The following is an 18,034-nucleotide window of genomic DNA, read 5'->3' as shown; positions in this document are numbered from 1 at the left end:
TCCTCCTCCATGGTGCTGAGGCTGAGGTGAGTGAGTGCGCATGCGCACCAGCTCCGGCCAGGCTGCAGGATGCTGGGGTCCACGCAGACCTCTCCAGGATGTGGGGGGCTTATGCACCGGGGTCCTGCATCTGGATAATTATGCCTGCAGCGTGGTCTTCCTTCCTCCGTAGGGAAGTCCTCAAAGAGAGACTGGAGAACAAATTTATGATGTTTTAAAAAATGTCTTAGGTTTCCATTGTGTCTAGCCTGAGAATTACTCACAGGTCCTGTAACAGTGTGATAGTGCTTCCCGAGGCTGAGAAACCCCTTTCTTATTGCACTTTCGGCCAGCGGTGCCCGGCGTGTCAGGGCTGAGGGAGGGTAGAAGCTGGCAGGTGAGGGCCTCATCCCTGCTGTTCTGTGGTTTCAGACCCCCGAGTGAAAGCTGCTCACGTCCAAGCATGTGCTATATGAGAATTTAAATTTTATTAGACAACTTTGGGAAAGAAGCAGGCTTTAAAAGAAGAGACAAAAACGCTGCTTGTGGCATTTTTCGTCTTTGGAGGGTTTGAAGTTGCAGGAGAAGATTTCAGCGAGGTTGGGGTTTGGGGCTATTTCGGAGAGTCCCCTCTTCCTTCCGAGGACCCCCCGGCCTGCTTTGATGTTCTTTCCGAAGTTTGGAAGGGTGGCTATTTTCACAAGCTGCTTCAGTTCCCCAGTTGGGTGCTCCGGAAGGGTCCTGCTCCTTCTCCGCCCCACCCTCTCAGCACCCCTCCACTTAGAAAGTCCCCACCTCCCCTCAGAGAGGGCTCAGGAACCTGATCCTACCCTGACCCAATGGCCCTTTGTGGGCACTGCTCCAGGTGAGAGCATCCTCTTGCGCCTGAGCTGGGGTCTGTCGCAGCTACTGTTCCTCCTGCACGTCCCCGCCTGCCTGCTGCCCCACCCTCCCCAGGTGTGTGCGTGCCTGTGCATGTGCACACACACACATCATGCACATCATGCATACACCACACACACCACACGCATCATACACACATGCATACACCACACCGTATGCATCATGCACACATACACACCACACACATCATGCATACACCACACACACCATGTACATCATGCACACACTATACGCACATACACAACATGCAGATACCATGCACCACACCACACACTATACACACACAAACCATGTGTGCACGCACACCACAGGACACATACTCCACACCACATGCACACACCACACACTCCACATGAAACATCACACGCTCCCACACACACACGTATGTTAGCTAACTTGCCGTTTTCACTCAATCATAGGCTTTTATTCCTTCTGTCAGTTCATATGGGCCGTCCTCTTTAAAAAAGAAGAAGTCTCAGAGTATTTCAGCACGTGGACTCCGCCATAATTTATTTAACCATTCTCCTATTTACGGGCACTTAGGTTGCTTCCAGCTTTTCAAAAGATTGCTGCAGTAAAAATCCTTAGACACACACCATCTCTTGTATATGTGAGTACTCCTGGAAATGGAGTTACTGGGTAAAAGAGTATGCATATTTAAATTTTTGATAGAGAAGGCTGAATTGCTTTTCTGAAAGGCTTCCCTGGGACTCCTTCTAAAGAAATTAAAAAAAAATTTTTTGAGAAAACCAGCAAAAAAAATGTAATTCACCGCCAAATGCTAAATAGAGAGTGCTACCCCCTCAGGCCATGAACTGTGAAATGCCACAGCCTGGGAGGGGCCGAGCACCCGGCAAAGATTGACGTGGTTTCTAATTTTCTTGTGCTCTCTTCCCCCATCCCCCTCATCAAAAGAAGCAGTCGTAGGGAAAGATGAACAACCAAACTCCTGAGAATTTACTGATGTTCCTCAATTTGGAGACGGGGAGACTGTGATGAAGGGGTTTGGGAAGGATGCCCCTGGAGCCTGGTGGCTCTCATCAAAGTCAGGAGAAATCCGTCCTCCACCAGGGTTGCTGCTCAGTGCCGTTCACACTGCATTCTGGGAGAATCCCTTTGCTCCATCTTCCAGTTTACCTCAACAATATCCATTCTTACATTCAGCCTCCTGAATATCAGCCACCATATTTTTTAATGAGCCAGCATAATTATTTCAGCAGTTTTAGGGTTACAGAGAAGTGGAGCAGAAAGTTCCCATGTAGCCTCTAAGCCCTCCCTCCTCTGGTTTTCCCTGTTATTATCATTTCAAGTTAACATGGTATATTAGTTACCACTGACAAGCCAATATTAATACAATTGTTATTATTATTATTAACTAAATTGGAGTCAGGTGCACTCTTTGTGTTGTACATGCTCTGGGTTTTGACAAAAGCATCATGACTCCAACTGCCCTCCTTTTGTTTTCCCTAGATCGTTAATTATGTCTTTGTCTTGTTAACCTCTTCCAGTTTTAAGACTCCCCTTTGGTAACAGATTTTGGAGTTTTGCTTCCCATGGTTTGGGAAAGGGCCAGGGTGTTGGCTCCCCTCTGGGGACTGGTGCTCCCGTGGTGTCCTGGTCCCCTATCCCAGCCCCAAATTCTGACCCACTCAGATCTCAGCACTTTGTCACTCTGAGTATGTGAATGAGGAGGGAGGTGGGTGGGGACAGGAGGCATTTTCAGTATGAGAACCTGCCTCCTTTTCTGTTGGAAGAGGAATTAGCCTGTGTTGCAGATGGGAGCTGGGTGGCCAGCTTCCACCCAGGGCCTGCAGCTCCCTTGGCCATGCCTGGGACTTGGAGGTGTTCATATGTGAGCTGGGCCTGGTGGGGCTGGTGGTGGAGGGGAGCTGCCATTGGATGTCCCCAGACCCGGTGGACATGGCCCTTCTGCCTGCCCAGCAAGTGGCCTGGGATGCCATCCAATGCTCCGCCCCTTGGAGTCCCTTCCCAGTCTTTGCCATTCCTTCCGTTTATCCTCCCTTTTCTCTAAGGCTGTGTTTCAGGCTCATGCCCTCAGCTTGCTGGCCACAGAGGCCTTTTCAGTCTCTGGAGAGCTGTGCCTCTTAGAGGCCAGGTGCCAGAGGGAGCAGGAGAGGGAATGGTTGTGAAAACTGCAGAAACAAGACGGGCTGGGAAGTGGGTGGTTACCACCAGAGTTCAGGGAAGCCTCTCCCAGTTGGGCTTTGAAGGGTGAATAGGAGTTTATCAGTAAGATTCTAGAGGAGTGAAGAAGGGAATGGCTCAAACACTGGCTTGGAAGGTGTGAGACTTTGACAGCATGGGGTCTTGGGGGTGTGACAGGGGTGCGGCTGTAGTGATAGGCAGAGCCTAGGCTTGGGAGCTCATGGGTCAGATTTGGTGACTGAGTGGTACACACAGCACCATGTCTCCAGGGCCCCTTTAGAGTCCCTGGCTGTAGGTGGGGCAGGCACAGGTGTGATCTGGCCTGGGTGTCATCTGCATGGACAGGGACACCCTCACCGATCAGTATTTGAGCAGGCTTATGGTGGGTGGAGGCGGTCCGTGGTGGGACTTAGGAGACCTCCAGCTTGGTGGCCTGTGCGGTGGGCAGCAGCTGTCACGTTAGAGCTCAGGGACTCTCCTAAGTCATGGGGATCAGAGCCCTCGTTGGACAGGCAGGGAGGCCAGGGTGCCGGCACTGGACACCCGTGGGGGGGGCCTGAGCACCGTATCTCAGTGCCCCCATCATCCTTTGAGGGAGGCAGAGTGAGTTGTAGGGGGATCTGCAGCCTTCCCTGGCTGTACAGGGCAGAGCTGTGTCTGAGCCTCAGTCTGCAGCCCGGCTCCATGCAAAGGTCAGGCCGCCACTCATACCAGGGTGACCCTGGTCTGTGTGCTGTGTGCTGGCACTCTGGCCCAGGTGGAGAATGCTGTCACCCGCACACGGGGTGGCTTGTCCTGGGCACCGGCATGTGCACACGGTCATCCTTTCTTTGAAAAGACTTTGTTTCATATATTCTGTAGAATTCCCACCTCTACCCCCCGCCCCCGTACACACAATTTTAAGATAAATAACCTAGTTGACAGTAAGCTCTGTACCTTGTGTAGCATTTTGCTTTTTTGGAAAAACAAGTTGGGAACAGAACCTTGTGGAGTGTGGTTTGTTTCCTGTCATAGCAAATGGGAACTTGAACTTATTTTTTTTAAAAAAGTTGAAGTGTAGTTGATTTGCAGTGTTTTGTTAGTTTCTGATGTACAGCCAAGTGATTCAGTTACATACATATATATTTTTTCTTTTCCAGCTTCTTTTTCATTATAGGCTATTACAAGATATTGAATATAGTTTCCCGTGCTATACAGTAGGACCTTGTTGTTTATTTACTTTATATGTAGTAGTTAGTATCTGCTAATTCCAAACTCCCAGTTTATCCCTCCCCACCCCTCTTCCCTCTTTGGACACCATAAGGAAACCTGAACTATTAATGCCACGGGGTTTCCTGCATTTTCCTCCAAAAGGGTTAGAGAAATGCATTGCTCAGGAGACCGAGCCCGGCCGCGGTGGCCTGAAGTCCTTATTATCCGTGTTTCTGGCCTTCGGGAGCAGACAGGGCTGCCTTGAAAACTCGTGGACGGGACTCGTGATCGGCTTGTCCTTCTTCGATTTTCAGAATGCGAGGCGGCTCTGCAGAACTGGGAGTTCTGCTCCAAGAGTCCCGAGCTGCGGGGAGCTTTGATGAGTGTGTGATCCTTCACCCGCGTCGGAGAACGTCCTTCTGCTCCTAAAAGAGCAGCGCTTGTGTGCCCGGCCCGCTGACGCCCGCGCGTCTCTTTCGTTTCAGGCTCCAGAGGACCCGAGCGCTGCTGCATCTGGGGCGGGCGAGCCAGCGCCGAGGCCAGGACGGACCTGCGGATGGCCGAGGGTCCCTGGGCGCCGGCAGACTCCGGGTGAGTGGCCCCGCGGGTCCCCAGGGCGCCGGCCCGACGCGCGCGTGCGCACCAGCGCCTCCGCGCTCGCGCTGGACCAGGGCTGGGAGGACGGCCAGGTGCGCTGGTCTTTCTCCAGCAGACGCTCAAATGGCAGCGACAGGCAAGCTTTTCATTGCTTTCAGTTTTTACAAATTGACGGGGAGAAAGATGAGTTCCAGGCGTTCCCAGAGGACAGACAACGTGCATTTCCTGTGACCCGTCCATCCCCCCTTTCAAACCCACCTGGTCCTCTTCTGCCGCCCTGGGTGGCCCCAGTCTGAGTGGTGCTGTTGCCCCCTTCCCGTTAGGGTGCTGAAGGGTCGGGTTTTGATACTAGGGGAAGGCTGGCCTCATAGAATGACTTGGGAAGTATTCCTTCCTCTTCTCATTTCTGAAATAGGTCACAGAATTGATATCATTTATTCCTTAAACGTTTGGTAGAATTCAGCAGAGATACCATCTGGGCCTGTTGATTTCTTTGGGGAAGATTAATTATTGATTCACTTTTTAAAATGCATAAAGCTATCCCGTGTGTCTGTTTCTCTTTGTGTGAGTTTTGGTAGTACGTGTCTTTTAAGGAATTGGTCTGTTTCATACAGATGATCAAATCTGAGGCATAGAGTTCTGTGTAGTTTATCCTTATATCATCCCTTTTCATGGGATATTATCCTTTTTTATGGGATCAGTATTGATGACCCTATTTCTTTTCTGGTATTGCAAGTTTGTGTTTTTTTTTCTTGGTTAGCCTGGTCAGTAAAGCAGATTTGTGGTTCATTGATTTTTTTTTCTTTTCAATTTAGTTGATTTATGCTCTAATTTTTATAATATTTCTTTTACTTGTTTTAGGCTTCAGTTACTCTTTATTTTGTTTCTTAAGGTAGAAGCTTACCTTATTGATTTTATATCTTTTTCTTTTTTTGTATGTATATATTTTTATTGAAGTATAGTCAGTTTACAATGTTGTGTCAATTTCTGGTGTACGGCATAATGCTTCAGTCATACATGAATGTACATATATTTGTTTTTGTATTCTTTTTCACCGTAAGTTACTACAAGATACTGAGTATAGTTCCCTGTGCCATACAGTATAAACTTGTTTATTTTATATATACTAGTTAGTATCTGCAAATCTTGAACTCTCAGTTTAACCCTTCCCACTCCCTTCCTCCTCTGGTAACCATGAATTTCTTTTCTATGTTTGTAAGTCTGTTTCTGTTTTGTAAATAAGTTCACTTGTCTTTTTAGTTTAGATTCCACATATGAGTGATATCATATGGTATTTTTCTTTCTTTTTCTGGCTTACTTCACTTAGAATGCTGATCTCCAGGTCCATCCATGTTGCTGCAAATGGCGTTGTTTTATTAGTTTTTATGGCCGAATAGTATTCCACTGTGTAAATATACCACAGCTTCTTTATCCAGTCATCTGTCGATGGACATTTGGGTTGTTTCTTTCTTCTTTTATAATCTATACATTTAATGCTATATATTTCAGTCTAAGCGCTGCTTTTGTTACATGATAGAAATCTTGACAAGCAGTATTTTGGTTTTCATTTAGTTAAAAAAAACTTAAAGAATCCTTTCTTTTGCTATCTCCTTGCGGACCCATGTGTTATTTAGAATTATGTTGTTTAATTTCCAGATATTTGGGAATTCCACCTATCTTCCTTTATTGACTTATTTTTATTTTTTAGATTATGAGTTTTTTTTTTTAAACATTCTTTCTTATTGAAGTATCAGTTACAGTGTGTCAATTTCTGGTGTACAGCATCATGTTTCAGTCATACGTATACATACATATGTTTCTTTTCATATTCTTTTCCACTATATGTCACTACAAGATATTGACTATAATTCCCTGTACTGTTCAGTAAAAAGTCCCACCGTGGTTCCCTCTTTATGTTTCCAGTTGAAGAAGATCTTTTCTTCTAGGTTCCAGTCCTTTTTAATTGCTGGTTGTTTAGCAGTCGATTGTGGTTTTGTTGTGATTGGGAGAGGATCGTGGTCCTACTGCTTCACCATCTTGACTGGAAATCCCTTTATTGCTTTTTAGTTTAGTTCCATTCTGGTCTGAGAATATACTTTGAATTACTTCAGTTTTGTAGAAACTTGTTAAGGTGTGCTTTGTAGCCCCAAATATGTTCTGTTTTGGTGTTATGAACTGAATGTTTGCATCCCCTCCCTAAAACTCACATGTTGAAATCATACCACTCAAGATGATGCTGTTAGGAGGCGGGGCCATTGGGAGGTGATTGGGTCATGAGGGTGGAGCCCTCATGAATGGGATTAGTGGCCTTATGAAAGAAACCCCACAGAGCACCCTCGCCTCTCTGCTATGTGAGGACACAACGAGATGTCTGAGACCCAGGAGAGAGTCCTCATCTGACCACACTGGCACCCTGACCTTGGACTTCCAGCCTCCAGAACTGTGAAAAATACATTTGTGTTGTTTGTAAGCCACCTAGTCTATGGCATTTTGTTACAGCAACCCAAAAAGACTAAGACAGTTGATGACAGTTCATACAAGCTTGAGAAGAATGTGTATTTTGCTGTTGTTGGGTGGAGTATTGTATGAACATCAGTTAGATCCAGTTGACTGATAGAGCTGTTCAGATGACGCATCCTTGTTGATTTTCCGCCTGCTTGTTCTATCCGTTACTGACGGGGATGTTGACGTCTCCAATTATAATAGTGAATCTGTCCATGTCTCTTTTCAGTTCCATCAATTTTGCCATGCATATTCTCATGCTTTGTTGTTGGATGCACAGCCAGTTAGGATTGTGACGTCTTGTTGGAGAATTGAATTGAATTGCATCTCATGCTGTAATGCCCCCTCTTTATCCCTGATAGCTTTCCTTGCTCTAAAGTTGGCTTTGTCTGAAATTAATATTGGTAGTCCAGTTTTCTTTTGATTGGAGTCAGTGTGGTAAGTCTTTCTCCATCCCTTTACTTTTAACCTATCAGAGTCTTTACATTTAAAATGAGTTTCTTGTAGACAGCATATAGCTGGGTCTTGTATTTTTATCCACTCTAACAAACTATCTTTTTTTTGGGGGGTGAATTAGGCTTATTTATTTATCTTAATGGAAGGACTGGGGATAGAACGCAGGACCTCGTGCATGCTAAGCATGCGCTCTGCCTCTGAGCTCTATCCTCCTCCCCCAAACCATCTTTTAATGGGTATATTTAGACCATCCACATTTAAAATGATTATTGATGTATTTAGACTGATATCAGGCTTTTCAATCACTGTCTTCTGTTCTTGCCAAAGGTTTATTTTTCTCCTTTCTCTGGTTTTCATTGACGATTTTATAGGAATTAATTATATTTCTCTTAGCTTGTCAAGTTCACTTCTTTGAAAATTTTTTAGTGTTTGCCTGAGAGTTTACAAGACACATTTTAAAGCAATCTAAGTCCACCTTCAAATGACACCATACTTCTTCCAATTTAGTGCAAATGCCTTAAAACAGAGTGTCCCCAGTTCCTCCTTCCCGTCCCTGGTGATACTGCCATGGTTCATTTCATTTACCTAGAAGTTAGAATCACCACAATACTTTGTTACTATTAAAGCTTTAAATAAGCAGTTATTTTTTAGATCAAATAAGAGTAAGAAGGGAAAGGGTATGGCTCAGTGGTAGAGTACATGCTTAGCAGTCATGAGGTCCTGGGTTCAATCCCTGGTCCCTCCATTAAAATAAGTAAATAAATGAATGAATGAATAACCTAATTACCTCCTGCCCCCCAAATTGAAAATAAATAAATAAATAACATCACACACTCTTCCTTTCTTTATATAGATTCAGGTTTCCAACCTGTATAACATTCCTTTTGCATGAAGAAAAATCTTTTAATGTTTGTTTCAGGGTATGTCTGCTGGAGACAGAATCCTTCAGTATCTGTTTGGCTGAGAAAGGTTTTGTTTCTCCTTCACTTTTGAAAGATAATTTTGCTGGGTATAGAAATCTAGGTGAGTGGGCTTTTGTTTTTTCCTTTTACAGCTTTGAAGGTTTTCCTCTTCTCCCTTCCTGCTGGCCCACGAGAAGTCTGCTGTCATTCTTACCTTTGTTCCTTTATGGACAAAATGTTTCCCCATCTTCCTCTGGCTTTTTTATTGTTACTGATTTTCTCTTTGGTTTTCTGCAGTTTGAGTATGATATGCCTAAATATAGTTGATTTGTTTAAGTATTTATTCCACTTGGTGTTCTTTGAGGTTCCTGGATCTGTGCTTTGGTGTCTGTTAATTTTAGAAAAAATTTCGGCCATTATTACCTCAAATATTTTTTCTTCTTCATCCTCTTTTGTTTCCTTTTGGTCCTCCGATTAGACATGTGTTGTATCTTTTGATATTGTCCCCCGATGCTTGGATGCTCTGTTACGTCTCTACTCCTGCCCCACAAAGACCTTTTTCCCCTCTGCATTTCAGACTCTGTTGACTTATCTTCAAGCTCACTGATTTTCCCTCAGCCATGCTGAGTCTCCTGATGAGCTCATCAAAGGCATTCTTCCTTTCTATTACCAATTTTTTTTTAAATTCTAGCATCTCTTTTTGATCTTTCTTAGACTTTGCATCTCGCTGCTTACATTACCCATCTGTTCCCACATGCTGTCTACTTTCCCCATTAGAACCCTTAACATATTTATTGTAGTTACTTTAATTTCACAGTCTGATCATTCCAATGTCTGTGTCATAACTAAGTATGGTTATGATGCTTGATTTATCTCTTTAGCTTGTTTTTTTAATAGTGAAATTAGAAAATTGTTTAGATAAAAGTGAATTTACTGAAATATAAAATTAACCATTTTCTGTTCTAATATTTGAAAGTCAGAACAGTTTGCCTGCTTTGCTTTAGTATTTGCAAGGAAAAATTGGACTTTGTTGCTAATGTAGTGGTACCATTTTCAAGATTAATGGAATTTCAGTGTTCCAGAGATTGCCAGTTATTGAGATCTGTAAGGACTTCAAATGGGCATGGCTCTCTTGTGGTGTGTTTTTAAGGTCCTTGAATTTACAGTCACTTCTAGGCTTCTGTCTTGAGTACTTTCCAAGTACCTTGTAGTTGTCAACTTAGGGCAGATTTTTAAAAATTGAAGTATAGTTGATTTACAATATTGCATCAGTTTCAGGTATATAGCAACCCGATTTGGTTATACATGTCTGTGTATATATCTGTATTCTTTTTTACAATTTTTTTACCTTTTATTAAAATTGAAATATAGTTGACATACAATATTATGTCAGTTTCAGCTGTATAACATAGTGACTTGACATTTAAATACATTATGAAATGATCACCATTGTATGTCTAGCTTTACTTATTATATGCCTGATCATATTTTCTATTTCTTTTTTAGCTTTTATTTATTTTTAATTTTTAAAAAATATGCATATATGTACTGTTCATTGTTTCTAAGAATAGTTTAGAGCTTTAGCTTTTTAAGCTTACATAGTTATCAAAGGAATAAAGCCAATCACAAAATAAGAATCAACAGAATGCAGTAATCCAGTCATAATGGACAGTCAAATGTGCTTACACATACTTAAGAAATTAGTCATCTGTTTTAAATAATAAATAGTTCATTTGTGTCCTTCCTTTTTAAATTCCACATATAAGTGATATGGCATTTTTCTTTCTCTTTCTGGCTTACTTCACTTAGAATAATGATCTCGGGGTCCATCCATGTTGCTGCAAATGCATTATTTTATTCTTTTTTATGGCTGAGTAGTAGTCCACTGTATAAATATACCACAAGTTCTTTATCCAGTCATCTGTTGATGGACGTTTAGGTTGTTTCCATGTCTTGGCTACTGTAAATAGTGCTGCTATGAATATTAGGGTGCATGTATCCTTTCAAGTTGGTTTTCTCCAGATATATGCCCAGGAGTGTTATTGCTGGATCATATGGTAGGTCTATTTTTAGTTTTTTGAGGAACCTCCATACTGTCCTCCATAGTAGCTGCACTAATCTATAACTGTGTTTTTAAAAAAATTCTTTTCCATTATAGTTTATTACAATATAGTGAATATAATTCCCTGTGCTGTACAGTAAGACCTTGTTTATCTGTTTTTTATATAGCAATGTGTATCTGCTAATGCCGAAATCCTAGTTTATTCCTTCCTCCCTCCGTCTTTGGTCACTCTAAGTTTGTTTCCTATGTCTGTGAGTCTGTTTCTGTTTTGTAAATAAGTTCATTTGTATCATTTTTCAGCATGTGGGTTTTAAAAACATTATTCATCTTGGGGGTGCTCCTTGGACATGCTTGATAATTCATTGTTGAGAGCCAGGTATGTTCTATTGGAAAACAGGAAGTGAGGGAGCAGGCCTTCCTTGGGAGGCTTTGTGTAAATCTCATTAGAAGCTGGGCTGGGTGGTGTGTCTGCTAAGGCTGTAGGTTCCGGCTCCCCTGGTGGCCTTGGTTGGGCCGCCCCTCTGGACACTGGGCTTCCCTCGGTGCTGCTCCTCAGAGAGAGTGTGTCTTGGAGCTCCTTGAGCTGGAATCGGCTGTTATCAGGCGGGAGTGAGAAGATCTTGTCTTATATTGTTGCGGTGGTAAGATGTGGGGGAGGGGAGCAGTTTCTTATCTTATGACTAAATCTCCATCTTTGGGGGGAGATCTGTGTTCCCAGGCTGTGACCTTTACAAGTGACTTTCTTGTGTAGCTTTTCCAACTCCCCTTAGGTGACGCGGGAGGGCTGGAGGGGCTGCAGTGAGAGGGGTGCCCTTCCCCCATGGCTCCAGACAAGGTCCTGTCAAATCTTATCCCCTTCCACCCCTGCACAGTAGGCTTCGTGGTGGAGAAGGCTCTGGGTGTGTTTCCCAAAGCCTCCCTTCCCCTCCCTCTGCTGGAGCTCCAAGGAGATGTTTCTGACTCTTTAGATTTCAGGGGAATCAGTCTACAAACTCAGTTCATGGATGGACCCAAGAAAAGTCATTGATTTGCAGTTTGTTCAGCTTTATCTTATTAGAAGGCGGTGAATGATGACTTTCAAGCCCTTTGCAGGTTGGGTTGAAATCTAGTCCCTCCTTGGCTATGATTTTCCTCGTGACTCTTGTCACCACCTGGAATCCTGTTTGTTACTTGGTTCTTTCTACGTATGGTTCCCCTACGTTTTGGGATTGCAATAGTGGGCCTTCTGTGCATCCAGAAAAACAGAATTAAATAAAGAGGAAAGAAAAACAGAATCGCCCCGGTCCTCTGTTGTCTTGTCAGTGATTGCATCTCACGAACAGATTTTTAAACCGCTGCCATCTGTCCTGCTCTTCATTGCAAGTGGAAAACATATTATTTTCCTAATTGCATCAGGGGAAGGGGGGAAAATAGGTCTTCCTGAAGGACCAGTGTTCTCGAATGAGGCAGCGTGGCTCTGACACCCACTCACTAAAGAGAATGTTGCTTCTTTGTTCAGATTGAAGCATTTATAGTGCTTATGTGCTTAAAGGGTAAGACTGGCCCACTTACATCTATATAACGGGAAGTTGAAAGTGACCCAGTTGACACCGAGGCCCCAGAGGCCCTGTCCCCCCACCTCTCTGACAGCCCAGCCCCCAGCCCTGCCAGCACGGGTGGGAGTGGGCTGTCGGGGGTGCTTTGCTGTGACCCCTGCTGCTGCTGGGAGCCTCTCCAGATGCAGGCCAGCTTTCAGGACTGTTTTCAGTGAGGTTCGTCCAGGCTGGCGCTGAGCTGGTATTCCCGACCACCAAGCTGGGGGACCGGGTGCTAGACCCAAGCATCCCTCCCAGCTGATGGACGTGGGCAGCATCTTCTGTGATTCTGAACCGCGTTTGGACCAACAGAGAACAGAGTGTGTGTGTGCATGGCTCACGTGGAGTCCTGCAGCTGGAGGACACCAGGTCCAAAGCCTGCTGGAGGAGGGCGTGTCCCCCTGTCCCCTGTGGGGCTGATGCTGGTGTCCCTCTGAGACTTCACAGCCTGAAGCCACTGTCCTCACGACATCGAATCACCAGGGCTGCTAAGAAACAAGTGAGGAATAGCTTTATGTTTCCTGCCACTGTCCCTCCAAACCTGCCCTGACGGCTAGTTCTTCCCCTGCCCAGATGACCCTTCGGAGAGCTCCTGGAGCTTTCTGTTGTCCTAAGGTGATAAAGTGTGGTCTGCTTGCTTTCAGTGCCAGGAACAGTCTCATTTCAGGAATGAAAGTGGGTCATCGTGGGATCTCGGGGGCACCTCCCACCTGTCTTGGGAGCGGGCGGTGGATGGAGGGCTCTGTGTGTGTGTCCTCTTTTCCCTTCTTTTGCCTCCGTCTCCGGTAACCAGGGTTGGGCCCCGAGGGACACAGCATCTGGGCAAAGGGCAGTCCTATCACTTACGGGCTGGTGGGCACTCTCAGGGTCCCACAGATTTGTAACTCTACCTTGTGCACTTTTGTAGGTCCCTCAGAGTAGCTACAGCTGGAAGTTGCAGCTCATCCCCATGGCCCAGGGGACACCTCACTGGGCTGGTGTTCGTGACTGCATGGATATTCCCCCGGGCCCTGCGATAGCCCACACCCCACACCCACACCCATGCATCCTACTCTCTTGGGAACGTGATTCAGCCATGACCTCCTGCCTGTGGCTTCTCCTGAGACCCAGGCACCAGCGCCCAGATGCTGGGAACTCAGGACAGCTGTCTGAGGGGTCTGGAAGCCCTGCTCCGGATATGAGATGGAGTCACCTGCCCTTCCTCATGGAGCACAGTCCTGCAAAGAAAGCCCCCACCCCCTGCCCTTTCTCCTGGTTTCTTGTGGGCCAGATCATTAGGAGAACAGGCTTGGGAGGGGGGGCGGAGGACATGGGCATACTCGCTCCCTCTGCAGGCACTAGGGGGTGGCAGGATGCTGAACATCTGTCCCTTGGCCCCTAGTTGGTCATTCTGCAGCTCCTGGACTTTCAAGGAGGCCTAAGAATGGGAAGGCATGGGGGTGGGCAGGAGCGGCCAGCTAAAGACCCTTGTGAGGTAGAGGGAGCCTGGTGCACCTGCCCAATGAAGCAAGATTGACCGGGGTGACCTTGCATCCTTGTCCTCTGCCCACTGGGACTGGGTTCTGGCACCACAGGTTCAGGTCATCACTGCACTGTCAACAAGGCAGTCCTGCCACGCCAGGAGGGGGCTGGAGAGACTCTCTCGTTTCCCCAAGCTGGAAGTCATGACCGTTTCTGAAGTTTGTTGAGCCACAGGTTTCTGGAGTCGTCTCTCTGTGAGGGTCCAGAGCGGTCATCTTCCGGAGTTTAGTGGCATCTCCGGGTTCACTGGGATGCTGTTGCCTGCATTTGGCTTGGCGATGGGAATGCTTTATGTTTATTTGAATTAGCACTAATTTAAAATTACAATTTTCGTCTTAATTGTATGTATTTGGGGATCCCATTTAAGTTTCTGGAAATAATTGCAGGGTAAGCTTTTGGGAAGTTATATTACAATGCACAGATGTTGCCGGGGAGAAAGGTCCTGGTGTGGGGGGGAGCGCCTGGGCCCTGAGGAAGAGGGTGTCCAGGGCTGCTGCTGTGCAGGTCCCCTCCCGCCTCTCCAGCCTGGCTCCAGGCAGGGCTGTGGGCAGAACCCCTTTGAACACAGCAGCAGCTGAATTGGGCCCTCCTTCCTTATCTGGCACTGCCAAGTTCCAGGAAACCAAGGCCACGTGGTCCCCGTGGCACAGCCTGGGCTGGTGACAGTCAGTTTTTCTGCTTCTGGTAAGGCATCAGTGGGGAGGGAGGCCAGCAACTGAGGTGGGGAGAGCAGGAGGGGCGAGAGGGTGAGGTTTTGAGGCAGCCACTGCCGGCGGGATGCAGAGGTGGTGCTGGCATGTGGGGGCGTCAGATTGATCGGGAGCTTTTCCAAACCCTAGGGCTCCTGCGTGGAGCCCCGTGTGAGTCCAGGTTTGGTGCCCAGGATTCATGGGCGCAGTGAGGGGCCAACCCATTGCGGGGGTTTAAAATCTGAGGGCGGCCCTCTCCGGGGAATGCCTGGAAGGAGCTCAGAGGGCACCCCCACTGCTCATGCACAGGATATGGGCACCTGCTGGCCACTGGGCAGCCACGAGGGAAAGCTGCTCCCGTGAGCAGTGTTGGGCCTGCTGGCCTAGGGTTGGGGGTGCCCCAAAGGCCTTTGCAATTGCCTAGCTGGCCTCTCTCCCTTATCCCTGTTTATGTCTAGCTGTCAGTCCTGGGTGCTCCCTGCACGTCCCTCCCCTCCTTCTGTCCTGCAGAGCGCTGGGCGGGGGGCAGCCCAGGGAGAGTGGAGGCCCCAGCCCGCTGCCCAGACATGACCTGCTGGGTACATCCTGTGTCTGCTGTGACCCAGGCACGACTTACAGTGACACGTGAGATGCTTGTTTGTGCATTCATCAGTAGCATCTGTGAGGTCCCTCTCAGAGCACCGCCGATCACGGGACGCCCAGGACTGGGCTGGGCCGGGCCAAGGCGCAGAGATGCTATCCAGTGCTGTAGCCTGGTGACCCTGGCAGGGTGGACTCTGCACTCGGCTGGGAGGCCGTGCGTTGTGGAGGGTGGGCACAGGTGACCCTGCCTCCCTGTAGACTGAGATCATGTTCCACCAGGCTCAGTTTCGAAGTGGAAGTACTCCAGCCTGTGCGGAGTGGGCGGCAACAGCTGTAAGAGCAGGGAGCCCCAAAAGGCAGAGACTGGCAGGTGGGCCGTGCAGGGTGCAGCAGTGAGGGCAAGCGGCCCGCGTGTGACCTTGTAGGTCCTCGGACCTGCTGTTGTGGCCATGAAGCTGCACCTGGGGTTTACGACACTCTCTCTGTCCCTCAGGGCAGTAGAAGACATGCCTTGCTTCTTGCAGGGGTCGGTGGCAGGAGGACCAGGGTTCCCTGATGGTGAAGGTGGCAGGCATCCCAAAGGGGGTTGTCCTGTCTCACCAGCAGAAGTGACCGGCGGCCTCAGTGGCCAGTGCCGTGAATTTTAGTCCTGGACAGAGTGAAGCCAGGTCCCCCACTGACTACAGCAGGCATGAAAATGAAGTCCCTTCAAACGAACGTCTTGCTGTTTGAGAGGGACTGGGAAAGGGGGGTGCCAGGAAGCCCTGTCTGCCGGTAAATGGTGACCTGAGCGAGGCCATGCCCCCACCGCAGCCCCAGCCGGGAAGCCCTTACATCTGCTCACCTGGGAAGCAGAGTCCCTCAGTCAGGGCCTGAGGCTCGGTTTTCTCCAGCGCACCCTCCCCTCCCTGCTGTGTGTCAGCCAGGCTCCGTGCGGAGGGGGTAATGACAGACATAGTGGCCTCCCCCAAAGAGCCCCCAGTCTGGGGTTTGATGCTGGAACTCAAGGAGAGGTGGCCCACGTGGGCTGCAGCAGAGGGCACTAGGGAAGTTTCCAGAAGAAATGATTACGCATGGAAGCCTGCAGAAGACCAGCCCGGGAGAGAGGGAGGGCAGGGTGGCTTCTGGTGAAGAGAGCCACCCACGGGCGGGGAGGGCCATGGGCCATAAACTCTAGCAGAAGAGATGGCAGAGGTGAAGAGGCCAGGCAGGTGGCCAGCCCTCCACAGCCTCGGGAACGGTCAGGAGCTTGAACTGGGTCCTGGGGCAGTGGGGCCATCGCAGGGTTTTGAGTAGGGGAGAGACCGCACGGAGGTTGCACTTTGTGATTCTGAGTGTGGGGAGTGTGTGGGGTGGGAGGAGGCCCCGGGGGCCACGCACATCTTTCCACAGGGGAGGCCCAGGGATCAGCGATCGGTTCTGATGGTGCAGAGCGGCTGTCCCGCTCTGGGGGCTGTTGGCTGAAATGCTGGTCTTAGTGAGATAATGAACGGGGAGAAACTTTCGAGGCAGAACATGGACCATGCGGTAAAGTCCCCAGAGCCCAATGGGGCATGGTGTCTTAGGCACCTTTGTGGGCTCAGCCTTGACCGTGGGTCTTTTTTGTTGTTGAGACCATTGGTGGCTCAGAGCTGTCACTTGTCAGCCTCAGTGCTTTATCCCCAGAGCCATAGAAAATGGTCACACCTGCAGGACTGCTCCCTGTTGCACCCAGGAGTTGGGCAGCCCAGGGCTGTCCAGTCACAGCTTTCTGTTCAGAGAGTGAGGCCAGAAGAGGGGAAAAAGAATGTCCAAGCAGAGTGCACTGACCTGCTGGACCTGCTCTGTGAAATACGAGCCTTGTCCTCTTCCATCACTCAGTATTAAATCTGGCTCCAAAGAAACAGTATCTTTAAGTGAGAAAGATGTTAGTGTTTCACTTAAAAGAAGCCCAGAAGTGGGCAGCTTCATGGAATAATGAGAGACAGTGACCTCTTCTGTCTTTTTGCTCCACTATCTCAACACACAGCTTTCATTGCAAAGCATCTTATGGTCCAAGATGGCTGCTGAAGCTCCAGCCATCAGGCTTGTGTTCCAGGCAGCAGAAGGAGGAAGGGTGATAGAAAGGGGCCCGCCTCCAAGCAGAGTAAACTGTCTTTAAGGATCCTTCTTGGGAGTCCATATTACATTTGTTTATAGCTTTTTGGCCAAAAGCTAGGCACGCTCAATGTAGCCATTATTGTTATTATAAAGGAAAAAAGCAGGGATTCTAATTTTCCTCCCACAGGCTGAGTTGGAATGAGGAGAGACTTAGATTACCAACACTGCATTTCTTTGAATGCTTCTGTTGGTTGCTACTTCCCCAAATCACAGGTCTCCTTAAGGAGAGCCTGTACGGTGGCTGTACACCTCGGAGCCTCTGCCCTCCCAGCCCTGCCTGCCTTTTCCCTGTGTGCTTCGGCAGGTGTGGTGTGGACGGCACACGGCTCTGCCGGTTGTGCGCTTTGTCATGTCTTACCTGCGCAGTTGGGGTAGGGATGGGGAGTTGGACCCTGCAGCGTGGGATCCAGGCAAGTGGCTTTGAAATCATCCCTGTGGGAATCTAGGGCCAGTGAAGTGGAGGGCCACTGAGTGACCCCCTCGGGGCACAGACTGAGGCTGTCCTGGTGGTTAGTTCCAGAGGGTCCACAGTGGGTATGGAGGCCAGAGGGGGCTGCAGTTCAAGGTGGCAGGGCAGGTTCTAGCAGGTGGAGCTAGTAGAGACTCAGGGGAGCTTCCCCTCAGCCTCTCACGTCTGCCTGACTTGGGAGAGATTCCTAGTGGGGAGAGGCCAGGCCCACACCGGGGACTTTGCTGGTCTCAGCTGAGGTTACAGGAAAGGTGTTCGGCCAGGAGCCAGCAAGCTTGTTCCGTATTAAGGTCCCCTACTCA

The 18,034-nt window shown here is 48.1% G+C and overlaps 1 protein-coding gene across 4 annotated transcripts in view; it reads left to right on the top strand.

The window, feature by feature from the left end:
* APBA2 (amyloid beta precursor protein binding family A member 2) overlaps nucleotides 1-18,034 on the top strand; it is a 176,519-nt gene that overhangs the window by 23,248 nt on the left and 135,237 nt on the right. For all 4 annotated transcript variants that reach the window (XM_032469206.1, XM_032469207.1, XM_032469205.1 and 1 more), the window contains exon 2: nucleotides 4,725-4,830. The gene's annotated coding sequence lies outside the window, so the exon portion shown is untranslated. The remainder of the gene's footprint in view (nucleotides 1-4,724; nucleotides 4,831-18,034) is intronic.

The sequence above is a fragment of the Camelus ferus genome, chromosome 27, assembly GCF_009834535.1.
Source record: "Camelus ferus isolate YT-003-E chromosome 27, BCGSAC_Cfer_1.0, whole genome shotgun sequence".
In the NCBI taxonomy this organism is placed as follows: Eukaryota; Metazoa; Chordata; class Mammalia; order Artiodactyla; family Camelidae; genus Camelus; species Camelus ferus.
The sequence above is the reverse complement of the archived record's forward strand: the minus strand, read 5'-3'. Positions and strand labels throughout refer to the sequence as shown.